Genomic DNA, 12,463 nt, shown 5'->3' with positions numbered 1-12,463 from the left:
AAGGAAAAGATCAAAAATGCTAGAAGAAATTGAAAACATTGAACAAGAGATCAAAGCCCTGAATCTCAAAGATGCAACTGAAAAAAAAAAATAATTGTGAAGGAGGTGCTGAGTGCACATCAAAATTATATCAAAGACGAAAAAATACTTAAATTAAAACGAGATGAAAACGATTACAAGAACGGCAGAATCTTTACGTTCGCCAAAAGATTCAATGAATACAAACCGAGAGGGGGGATGGACAAACCCAGTGATTCTAGACAAGTATCCTCTACTTCGGCAAGTGAGTCGGATTTGTCCAGCATAACAATTGAAATCAGTCAAGCTAGAGGGGAAACACACACCAACTCAGGAAATACTAGTAAGACCGTATTAGGTTCTTCTTTATTAGACTAACTCAAAAGGTACAGGAAGGGTAACAGAGTAGGATTCCACAAAAAAGACATAGGTGGAAGGGCACAAGGAGAGGTGGTAGAAAAAAACAGATACCAATCAAGAAAAAAGGGTTCTCAGATCAGCGTCACGCCCTCAAAAGATCTGAATGCTGAAGGAGGGATAGAGTCCTGTGATATAGTAAACCTATGTATGTCCACCACCACTGTAACTGAGGATGTTTCCATTGTGAACTTGTCTAAACACAAGTTATCCTGTGATGAAGTAACTGTACTAAAGAAAGGATTACGTTTTTGTCACATGTCAAAACCTAATTTCACACAAATACATATTGATATTCTTAAATATGTACGAAAACTGAAATTAAAAAAATACTTGGATGCAAATTACAAACCGTGTCCAATACCGATTTATACAGCAAGGAAGAGTGATAAGACAATCAGAGATATACAAGATCTCCAATTATTATTGTCATTGGATGAAAGCTTGGGACCCGTTCCTAGTATGGGTGAAATCCTAAGAGATCTGGATATCGATACAAACTTAAATCTGGACAGTGGGCTCAGAACGAAATCAAAATTTTTACCCGTACTACCATCAGAAAACATGATTGACTGCTTTTATAAAGTGGTAAATCAGGATCTCCATAAATTAGAAGACAGGTTCCTACAGAAACATAGAGGCTTTAAAGACAATCTCAGTAAGGCAGAACGAGGAGCTCTACTCAAACTAACCACCTATTCTGCTGTAGCTATAAAAGAAGCTGACAAAGGGGGCAACATTGTCCTAATGGACACAGAGTACTATACCAATGAAATTGACCAATAGTTGAGGGATACAGGTTCGTACACTATGGTATCCAGTAACCCAATGAAAGAGGTCACTATACTCATTGAGAAAACACTTAGGTTCTGGCTCCATGCATGTCTATTAACAGATATGGAGTTCAAATATATGTATAATCCTACACCGCGAGAGGCATGCATTTACATCTTGCCAAAGATTCATAAGAGCCACACAGCCCCGCCCGGTAGACCCATAATATCAGGAATAGGGTCGCCAACAGAGAGAGTCTCAGAGTATATAGACATCTACTTACAACCGATAGTGCTTAACCTACCCTCCTTCATTGAAGATACTAAGGACTTGTTGAACAAACTAGAAGACCTCACATGGTCAGATGAATTCACCATGGTCACATTGGATGTTTGTGCATTATATACATGCATTCCCCAAGAAAAAGGTATGGAAGCTCTTACATACTTTCTTGCGAAACGAGATGCCAACCTGTATGAACATACCCAAATGCTTCTAGAGCTCACTCGCCTCAGATTTAACAACAACTACTTTTTACACAATGGCAGATGTTTTAGGCAATCATCTGGGGTGGCCATGGGTTCGAAATTATCCCCATCGTTCGCCAATATATACATGTTTTTTTAGGAACATCACATATGGCGAAACTGCCCACATAATATGACTGGATCATTCATCTATTGGTGGTGGTTTATAGATGACATTCTTTTAATATGGGGGGGGACAATGATACCCTCTCGGATTTCATCGGACATTTAAATAATAATGTATACAATCTAGCCTTCACATCTAAGTCCAACAAATACGAAATAGACTTCCTGGACATCACACTATACACAGAGGGGGAGAAGCTTGAATGTAAACTATACCGCAAACCAACTGCATGAAATTCTATTTTGCATGCCAAAAGTGCTTATCCAGTCACACAATTGAGGTCCATCCCCTATGGAGAAATGACAAGATTGAGAAGGAATTTCAGTAATGATGGGGTATTCCAACGAGAGTTACTAGGCATGAAATAACGTTTCATGATCAGGGACTATGATAAAACAACCTTAGACAGAGCTCAGAATAGGATCATTAGGACACAACGTACGGGGCTCCTGAACAACAACACTAAGAAGCCAAAACAGATAGAAAAGATTGCACTTATCACGCCATATAATGTGCATTGTCAGAATATCTATAGGATATTACATAAACATTGGCATTTACTTAGACTAGACCATAGTTTAGACCCATACACAACAAAGAAACCACAAGTGACATACAGCAGAGGGAAAACACTGAGGAACATACTGAGTCCATCCATTGTAAACACAAATAGGATAGGATAACCTCGAAGTTGGCTACCAAAGAAACCATTATGTTTTTTTAAGTGCACTACATGCAATGTGTGCCAGTTTGCCATCAACAAAATCACCAGTTTTAGTTACAATACGGGCAAAACACAAAATAGGCCACTTCATGAATTGCAACACAAAATTCACGGTTTATTGCATCGTATGACAATGTGGTTTGATCTACATTAGCAGTACTATCCGACCACTTAAGGAACGTGTGCAAGAACACATCAGTGCAATCCGTAATAAAAATGTGAATTATCCTCTAGCAGTACACTACAATAGTGTACATAACAACTCAGAGATACTTAATATTAGATTCCATGCATTGCACTGGCAGAGGAGAATCCTAGGGGTGGCAATCGGATTTTGGCATTAAGGAATCTAGAAACCAGGTGGCTGATAAAATTAAGGTCTGTAGATTCAGGATTAGACACAGATAGAGGGCTTCATGTCTTTTTACAAGACTAAAATGTGGATGAGGTTTTATCTTTGTTGATGCATGGGTAACAACAAACAATGTCTGATAAGAAATGGATGATGCACAAAGATATATGAGTAATTCTCTATGTATGGTACACCATTTATCATTGTCCTAATGATGCTTACACTCTGCGGCTGTAGGCACTATATTGTCAAAGCAATTGAATATATATACTTGATGTTGTACATTGACAAACAAAGTATAGTAAGAAAGGTGATGATGTATTATAGTACTGCACATTCTCTATCCCTCGTATTTACTGTCTTTTCTATTGGTGGTGGAAACCAAGACGATTCACGTATACAAGGACAACATGTCTGAAAAGTGTTTCCCAATTTTTTATTTTTTTATTTTTTTTTAAATTGTTTATGATGAAGTCGATCAATTTATTATTAAAAACTATATTTATTTCTCAGGAAGACAAGACTTTAGCTTCCATTTTCTATATGTACTGTGCTTGTTATAGCCATAAGACACGGGCGATCGAAAAATATGTTACAGCATAAAATATCGTTGTATATTGGGTCTCTCATTTACCATACGACCCGAGATTAGAACCTTTTAAGTAAGCTACTACAGATGAGTAGCCTTTTCTAAGATGGCGTCACTATTTCCTCCAACAATACGAGACGATAGAATGTCATGTGACATGGTGACATGGTTGGATCAGAGGTCAAGCACGTAACGTAAGTTAGGATTTAAAAAAACACATGGCGATGGCGTTTGTTTACGCGATTCAGCGAAGCGAAGGAGGTGGAGGACGCACTTTGGCGGTCTCTGCTGTGAGTTTTTCCGAACTAGGAAACAAGATAGGAGAAACAATTATGTTATTCATGATCATGATATTTCAATATTGCACATGCATATGGGGGAGTATTCGTGGCTCCTTTTACTTTTTCTTCCTTTGTAGATAGTGGAACTTATTAGGGTTTCCACTCGTATTTTAACCAGCACTGACTCCAAACATAGGGAGTTTCTTTTGGATCATCCAACTGTTGGGTAAGATACACACTAGAGCGGTTTTCCCTACCGCTCTATATATGGTAGAATGTAGAATGTAATTACGGGCTTTGTAGACAATTTTGGGACTTGCTCATGACATTCCAATGCTACATATGTATATGGGGGAGTAACTGTGGCTTTGTTTTACTTTTCCCTTTCTCGTAGATAGTGGAACTTATCAGGGCTACCGCTCATATTTTAACCAACACTGACTCCAAACATAGGGTGTTTCCTTTGGATCATCCAACTTTTGGGTAAGTTACGTATGAGAGTAATTTTCCCTACCGTTTTGGTATATGGTATAATATTGACTGCATATTACGGGTTTTAGATATTTTGGTGCCATCCACTAAGTGCACTTTTTTCATGTGAGCTCCTTTATACATTACAGGTCGCTCACTCCAACAACGGTGACAAGACTAATTGTGAAATGAGAACACATTCAGCCACTTGATTATCTCTTGAATATGTGGAAACACCCACTATTAATAGGTAACCATCCCAAATTAGATTCTCTATTTTCTGGGTGTCCCACATCAAATAAACCTGTCTTATTCTACTGTTCCGTCTTGACCATGTTGCGTTCCTAACATTGAGATCGCTGTGGGATGGTGCAATCGGGTTATTTAATGGTATGCTCTACTTTGGTGTAGGACGTCATGTTGATAAGAAAATATAATCACCTGGAGAGAGGTGCTTTCTATAGTTATAGTCATCATTACAAACAATGTGTTTTTTATATACCAGTAAGGGTGTCGCTAGAAACTATACTACATCTATATGCCCCCATTTCTTTATAACAACTATATCGCATATATGTCCATGAAGGATAATTATACCTGCATTTCATGTGGAGGGTAGACGTTTCTGCATTAATTACTCACCTTTCAACAAAGGTCAAACTATTGTTTCTTTTTCCACACAGCTTGTGGATGCATGTGTATGTACCGATAGGAGTCAACTGTGACTGGAATTACAATTCATATAACAATAGTTTTTTGCGCTAACCGGTGGGTTGACATATGGTCAACTTTTTAGGCATGATCTTTCCTTTTTGCCTAAGGGACTTCTTTCAACACAGAACTTTCTTTCTTTTTTTGGCCTCTGGTACACTGGGTGATCTTCTCCAATAATTACTTTAATAAGACTGTTTCTTATTCTTTCTGATCTCTTCCTCTTTTCTTTTCTTGACACATGCTTGAGTCTTATGATACACCCTGTTTTGTCTTAAAACAATAATTTTTTTTAGACTTATAGTTGATGAGAATAAAATTTCTTTGGTGACGGATCTCTTTCATGGTTCTGACTACATGCAAAGGATAAAACTGTTTAGAATCTTTGTAAACCACCGTGTTTTATCTTAACTGTAAGCTGTCATGACATATTAAGACAATTTTTATGTACAAAAAAAAAAACAATGTCTTAAATATCTATTGTTCCAGCCTTGATAAAGTCTACGGGTAGACGAAACACGTGTTGGCACATTGGCAGATTTCATGCTGGATGTATGGAATATAAGAATAAAATCACCAAACTGAAGAAACTCTGATTCTTGTGGACTCTGTATGCTGTTTGATCGCTTCGACTGACATTACTTGCTGAAGAAGTGTATATGTAACATTGGACATAAGGATTCACTTTACTTTTCCAGTACCTTAGTGGATTACTAATATCAAAGGGTGTGCTCATTAGTGCTCTATATTTTTAGATTTGCATACACATTTGTTTTTCTCTTGTGTGACTAGCATCTTTTGGTAGTAGGTGCATTTGAGCCAAAGCTAGAACCCCAATAAATAATTATTATGTTAAACAAAAATTCATTTGCACTCTATTACCGTACAAGGTGATACGTTTGTTCCATTTCTTGATTGTGCGGTTCTTTCTCATCTATTGGGAACCATTACTACCAATTTAGTTGCAATAGCCTTGTGGGTTCTGTTAGACCCTTAAACATGCCCTTCAAGGTCTGGTTGAATCTCTCCACCAGACCGTTACCTTGTAGGTGGTAAGGAGAGGTGAACTTGTAGGTTACACCACATTCCTTCCACAGGGATGTCATATACTTGGATATGAAATTGGTACCCAGGTCAGAAACGACCTCTCTGGGGAACCCCACGCGGGAAAAAATCCCCATTAACGCCCGGCCCACCACTGGCACCGTCGTTGTCCTGAGAGGGATTGCCTCCGGGTACCGGGTGGCATGGTCCACCAAGACCAGGATGTACCGTTTGCCCATGGCTGTCTTGGGATCCAGTGGCCCCACAATGTCCATCCCTACCCTTTCAAAGGGTGTTCCAACAACTGGAAAAGGTTGGAGAGGAGCTTTGACCTTCATCCCACTCTTGCCACTTGCCTGGCAAGTTTGGCAAGACCTGCAGTGTCCATCTGACTGCCTCCACATTTGGGGCCAAAAAAAGTGGGTGACAAGCCTGTCAAAGGTCTTGTCCTGCCAAAGGCACGTCATGAGCCAGACCCTGTAGGAAGGTCCTGAAGCGCTGGGGTACCACCAGCACACGGGCTGACCCAGGCTCAGCAACCTTAGGCTCACTATACAGGAGGCCATTCTCCCAGTACATCAGATGTGACCCGGGCTGATCACCAGCTGCCTGGTCTGCAGCCTGCCGCCGCAGACCCTCCAGAGTAGGGCACTCTTTCTGCTCCTTGCAGAACTCCTCCCTGGTGGGACCCCCTTCTTGCTGCCAATGGGTCAGCTCAGAGATGTCCCCCAGCTTGGCTACTTGTTCACCTGTAGGCACCGGGGCGTCCCCCTCAAGGTCAGCCTCCTCCCGGTCTGTGGGAACTTCAGGGGCCGGTTTACCATGCCCCCCGCCCTTTCTCTTGGCAGGGACTTGGGCCACTGTTTCAGGCTCCAAGTCCTCTTAATCACCCTTGCTGGCTGCCATTGACCGAGTAGACACGCATGCCCACTCTGGCAACCCAAGCATCTCCAAGTGAGACCTGAGCTTCCTTCCATAAGGACTGCTCCAGGTCGTTACCTAGCAGACAATCTACAGGCATGGTAGGGCTCACAACCACCCTCAAGGGAACTGAGATCCCCCCCAACTCAAACGGGAACCTGCGCCACCATACACTGGTGCTCTGAGTTGTCCACAGCAACTACTTGGTGGAATGCCTCTGGGTCTACCTGCTTCTCAGAGACCAGGTGACACCGGACTGAGTTCACACTGGCTCCAGTATCTCTGAGAGCCTCTACCATTTTCCCATTGATGGTCACCCAGGTGCTGTATTTCTTTGTGTTAGGGGGCACCTGGTTTCCTGGGGCCATCTCACTGTCCCCTAGTGAGACAAGGGTAATTTCTGCAGGATCTCCACCCTCCTGTGCGTGCCCCTCCTCCTCAAGCGCTACACTAGCCAACACCTTGGCCTGCCCACCGGTGGGTGGCGGCGTCCCCTTTGGGCACCTTGGGTCCCCCTTCAAGTGACCCACCTGGTCACATGAGAAACACTTGTGGGGGCCGGTCTTAGCAGGCTTTCCTGTAGAGACCCCTTTCTTCTTAACTCCTGGGGGATGGGAACCTTTACCCTGGGTATTAGTTTGGGGTCCTTTAGAGATCTCCTGTGATTTACCCTTGTCCCCCCCACTTTTCTGCTGGGGACCCTGCCCACCTTTGGCAGAGTCTCCCCCAAATGCTTTCTTGTGGACCCTGGTACTCACCCAGCGGTCCGCCTCCATAGCAAGCTTCCTGGGGTCAGTCAGCTTAATATCAACTAGGTGCTGGCGCAGATCTGCAAAACATAGACTAGACAAGTGCTCCCACGCAATCAAATTGTAGAGCCCCTGAAAATCTGTCACATTACTGCCCTTCACCCAGCCATCCAGCGACCTGCAAAACATATCCACACATTCCAACCAAGTGTTGGCCTCAGACTTTTTAATGGACCTAAACTGATCCCTGTACTTCTCAGGAGTGAGACCATACCTGGTGAGAAGGGCTTCCTTCATATCAGCATAGGTGAGGTTCGGCCCCTTAACCAAAGCTGTCAAAGTATCCCAGGCTTTCTCTGGAAACAGAGGCCACAATCCTGCTCCTGAATTCTTTTCAGGGACCCCATTCATGTGTATCGCTGCCTCGTAACCCTGAAACCACCTCTGTATTTCATCCCCCTTTTTAAACTCTCTGTCCACAATCTTAGGGATGTGTACGATTCTGTCTGCCTGTCCTGATGAGTTGCTGCCACCATCTGAGCTGGGTCTAATCCTTTGGTCCAGCTCCTTCATTCTGATCTCATAATCTAACATCCTTCTTTTCTCTTCCATGGCTAACTTGAGCTTTTCTAGTTCAGTTGCTACCTTCCTTGCATCCCGCCTGTCCTCCAGCTCCTCTGGGGACAAGCTACTGCTGCCTGGCCTGGAGGGTTCCCCCCCTCCCAAAAGCACATCCACCCTAGGAATAGGCTCCTCTGCCTTTCCATTGAGGATACCAGTCTGCTCGCTGGCCTGTCTGGCTGCTACCCAGGCCCTCGGCGCCTTTTGTAGCTAGTCCTTCCTAGAGAGGCCTCTGACTTGGACTTTCAGGTTCTTGCAAATCACTTTCAATTGTTTCACATTGTAGGATTCCAACCTATCCTCCTCAAAGGCAATTTCCAGGGATGCAACAGATGATGCTCTTGATTCAGGCATGATGTAGTAGCAGTTTTAAACTGGCAAGATCAAAAATAAGCCAAAAAGAAAAAGAACCAGTATGTGGTACATAGTGGTCTGGGATATGGTAGTAGTGCACACCAATCAATGTAAGTCAAGTGCAAACACAAGTCATATCCTAACCGCTGACAACCAATGTTAGAAATGTGGGTCTCTAGTTGGCAAGGGCTTGCACCTTTGTCCAAATAGGGACCCTTCTTCCTAGTCAGGGTAAGGAGTTACACTCCTAAAATAATCCCTGCTCACCCCCTTGGTAGCTTGGCACGAGCAGTCAGGCTTATCTTAGAGGCAGTGTGTAAAGCATTTGCACATAACCAACAGTAATACAGTGTAAGCACTTCAAAAGGACACCACACCAGTTTAGAAAAATATCCAATATTTGTATATACTTAAGACAAGACCAAAACGATAAGAATCCACAATACAGTACTTAAAAATCTTTAGCTATCAAAATAACCTTATAAAACAGTTCCTTGATGTCGATAGCTCCGTCCGGGGCTATCACGGCATCGTGAGCAAACAAATCCAAACAGTTCTGGCTGAACATGGCGTCGCGGGCCAGCTACAGCATTGGGAAGACCCGCAAACAGTACCTTTCAGAAATGCAGGGCGTTGATGACCTCTCGTTGAGCTTCCGAACACACGGCGTCCGCAGGTGTTGGTTCCGGAGGTCGGTGCAGGAGTCGTTGGGGCCCTTGAAGTCACACGCGTGGCAGATCAACTCCTCTTTGTTGAAGTCAGGAGCGCTGGCGTCGGCAGGCGTCGGGTGCTGCGGTGCGAGGTGCGGCATGCGGTGGCCTCAGGTCGCAGTGCGAGCAGCAGCTCGGTGGAGGCGTCAGATGGCGTCATTGGTGAGACCAGGGTCGCGGTGTGAGATGAAGGTGGTGCTTGTCACGGTGCTGGCAGGTCACGGTGCAAGCAGCGGCATCGTCGTGGCTGGGACGCTGTTGTCGGCTGGCGAACTGGAGTCGATGGCACCGGCATCGGTGGGCCAAGGCTGCGGTGCGGGATGAGGGCTGTGCGTCGAGTAACTTTACGAGCGGTGCCCTCGAACCACGGTGCAAGCAGCGGCATCGATTCCAGCATGGAGCAGCGTTGTCGGGGATACCAAAGCGTCAGCGTGAAGCGAGGTGGTGCGGAGTGCGGTGCCCACAGGTCGCGGTGTGAGCAGCGGCTCAGTGGCGGCATCAGCAGGTATTGTCGGTAAGACATGGGTCGCATTGCGGCGGTGCCCTCTGTGGTGCCTTCAGGACATGGAGTTGGCAGCGGCATCATAGACGGCGTTGAGCTTGAAGTCTTTGCTGTTCCTGAGACTTCTTGAGCAGGGGGCAAGCTCTACCTCAAGCCCTTGGACAAACTCACAAAAGTAGATTTCAGAAAGTTCAGTCCAGTTCTTTCACTGCCCAAGACAGAAGCAGCCATTGCAGGCCGACACAGCAAAGCACACAGCAAAGTGGTAGTTCCCCGTCACAGCTTCTCCAGCTCTTCTTCTTGGCAGTGTTCTTGATCCAAAAGAGTTCTGAAATCTTGGGGTCTGGGCACCAATGTTTATACTAGCAAATCCTTTGTCCTCTGCAGGCAGAGGGTCCTGTACCTAGTTCAAACCAGTTCTGGGTGCATTCTGCCAGTGTGCGCCTTCTTCCTTTGTCAGTGTGGGCCAGAGTCCTCAGACGCACCACAGGAGGTGAAGCCAGCATTGTGGAAGGTAGGCACAGACCTATTCAGACCCAGGTGCTACTCCTCCCGCCCATCTACATGCAGATAGGTCTATTCAGCCCTGTGATGACTCACCCTGTCTCCTGGAGTCTCCCCCAGCCCCTGTCACTCACAAACCAGACAGACATTACACAACCTAGCAGAGGCAGGCTGGATGGTTAGGCAAGAAAATACCTACTTTCTAAAAGTGCTATTTTCAAACACAGAATGTTAAAACCAACTTCACTAAAAGGTGTATTTTATCATTCCGAGTTCAGGCATACTAAACTCGAATTTCTACCATGTTCCCTGGGTCAGTTAGGATTATAGGATGTTATAATCAAACTGCACATTCTGGCCTATGGAGATCCGGTAGCCTTGCAATAGTGAAAAACAAAGTAGGCTGTAATTCGCTATCAGGATATGCCCCACACACCAGGGCATGTCCTACCTTTCACATACAATGCACCCTGACCACAGGGGTACCTTGGGCCTACCTTAGGGGTGACTAACATGTAGAAAAGTAATGGTTTAGGGACTGGCAAGTGTGTGCACTCGCCAAGTCGACATGGCAGCCCCAGGCTGCACACAGGCTCTGCAATGGCAGGCCAGAGTTACACTTTACGGGCTGTTTGCGTGGGTGGCACAATCCAGTGCTGCAGCCCACCAACAGCATTTGATTTATGTGCCCTGGCACTCGCAGTGCACTTTACTAGGGACTGACACATAAATCAAATAGGCCAATCATGGAAACACCAATCCATAACACATTTTACCACAGGAGCACCTGCACTTTACCACTGATCAGCAGTGAGAAAAGTGCACAGAATCATTACACCAGCAAAAAACAGAGTCACAACCGGTAGGTCAGAGAGAAAAACTCAGGGGAAACTCGCCATAAGATGCCAAGTCTAACAGCCACCAATTGAAGACCCATCTTCACATATTTCTATATGACTGATTGCAATCAGCAGCTGTGGGTCCGTACCGAAGCCTGGTTACAGCATTTTCTTCCAAATTTCCAGCAAGACACTGAGCAAGCACACACTTTAAAAGGCTGAAGTTGTCGTGTTATATAATTTGCACATTAAAGTAACTGTTAAACATATTAATGCAGTGACATATAGGGCAGTTTTTAATGTATTCAATATTTCAAGACTAAACGTTCCCACTGTTTTATAACCCATGCTTTATCACTAAATTACTTTGCCAATCTTTTTTCATTTTTTGCTCTGGAGGAGGACCCAGCCTGGACCCCATATATGTTTATTAAGCTTGCTCGCGTTGCTCACTTCATAAAAGTAATACTAAACTTTTACACCCCATGACTTTCAAATGTCACCAGCCGCCACTGACCGCAGGGGGCCCCTGTACTCCACCCCTTGTGCATCTCGCCAGGTGCTCTCACCCAGTGACACAACACTACAGATAGAAGCCAGCTAATCAGAGAAATGGTAAAGAGGTTATGCTCCAAGGGAGGGACTAACACAAAATGGAAAATTGGGACAAGAAAAGCCATTGAAAAAGAAGAAAGCAAATGAGAGCGATAATAAAGCCAAACAATGGTAAAATGGTAAGCAATAGGGGGCTATACCCGATACCGATAGTGTCCATTGTGCTTGAGATGGAAGAAGTGCATAAACTAATCAGGGAATTAGATTGTCTAAAGATGGTCCAAATGTTCGGATAAATATAGAAATGCTGTCTATGGGCATATGGTTTTAGCTAGCTGCCTGGGGAAACATAAATGGTTTACATCATGAGCAGCAACCGTGCAGCCATTGAAATGAAGAAGCTCTGGTGTTAGGGGGCTTAAAAGAATCAAAACCACGGTTACTGTTACGTAGGTAACGCAAGTAAGAGGAATGGGTTTTGGGAAAAATCGGACTATTATTTTTCGTGTATGTATTGTGAAGGAGCGATCGCTGACCCTGCGGAAGAAGACTTTAGGAACCTAAAAAAAATAAAGGAATGATACGTCAATGCAAGTACTCGTGTTTCTTTGGTGAATAGACTAATTCTTCCCCTTCAACCCTGCCTGACCCCGATTAGGTCTCCCTGAGCACA

At 44.3% G+C, this 12,463-nt stretch overlaps 1 protein-coding gene across 3 annotated transcripts in view; it reads right to left on the bottom strand.

The window, feature by feature from the left end:
• The window catches only part of NME5 (NME/NM23 family member 5), a 140,124-nt gene that overhangs the window by 127,524 nt on the left and 137 nt on the right, over nt 1-12,463 (bottom strand). The window lies entirely within an intron of this gene.

The sequence above is a fragment of the Triturus cristatus genome, chromosome 7, assembly GCF_964204655.1.
Source record: "Triturus cristatus chromosome 7, aTriCri1.1, whole genome shotgun sequence".
Classification (NCBI taxonomy): Eukaryota; Metazoa; Chordata; class Amphibia; order Caudata; family Salamandridae; genus Triturus; species Triturus cristatus.
The sequence above is the reverse complement of the archived record's forward strand: the minus strand, read 5'-3'. Positions and strand labels throughout refer to the sequence as shown.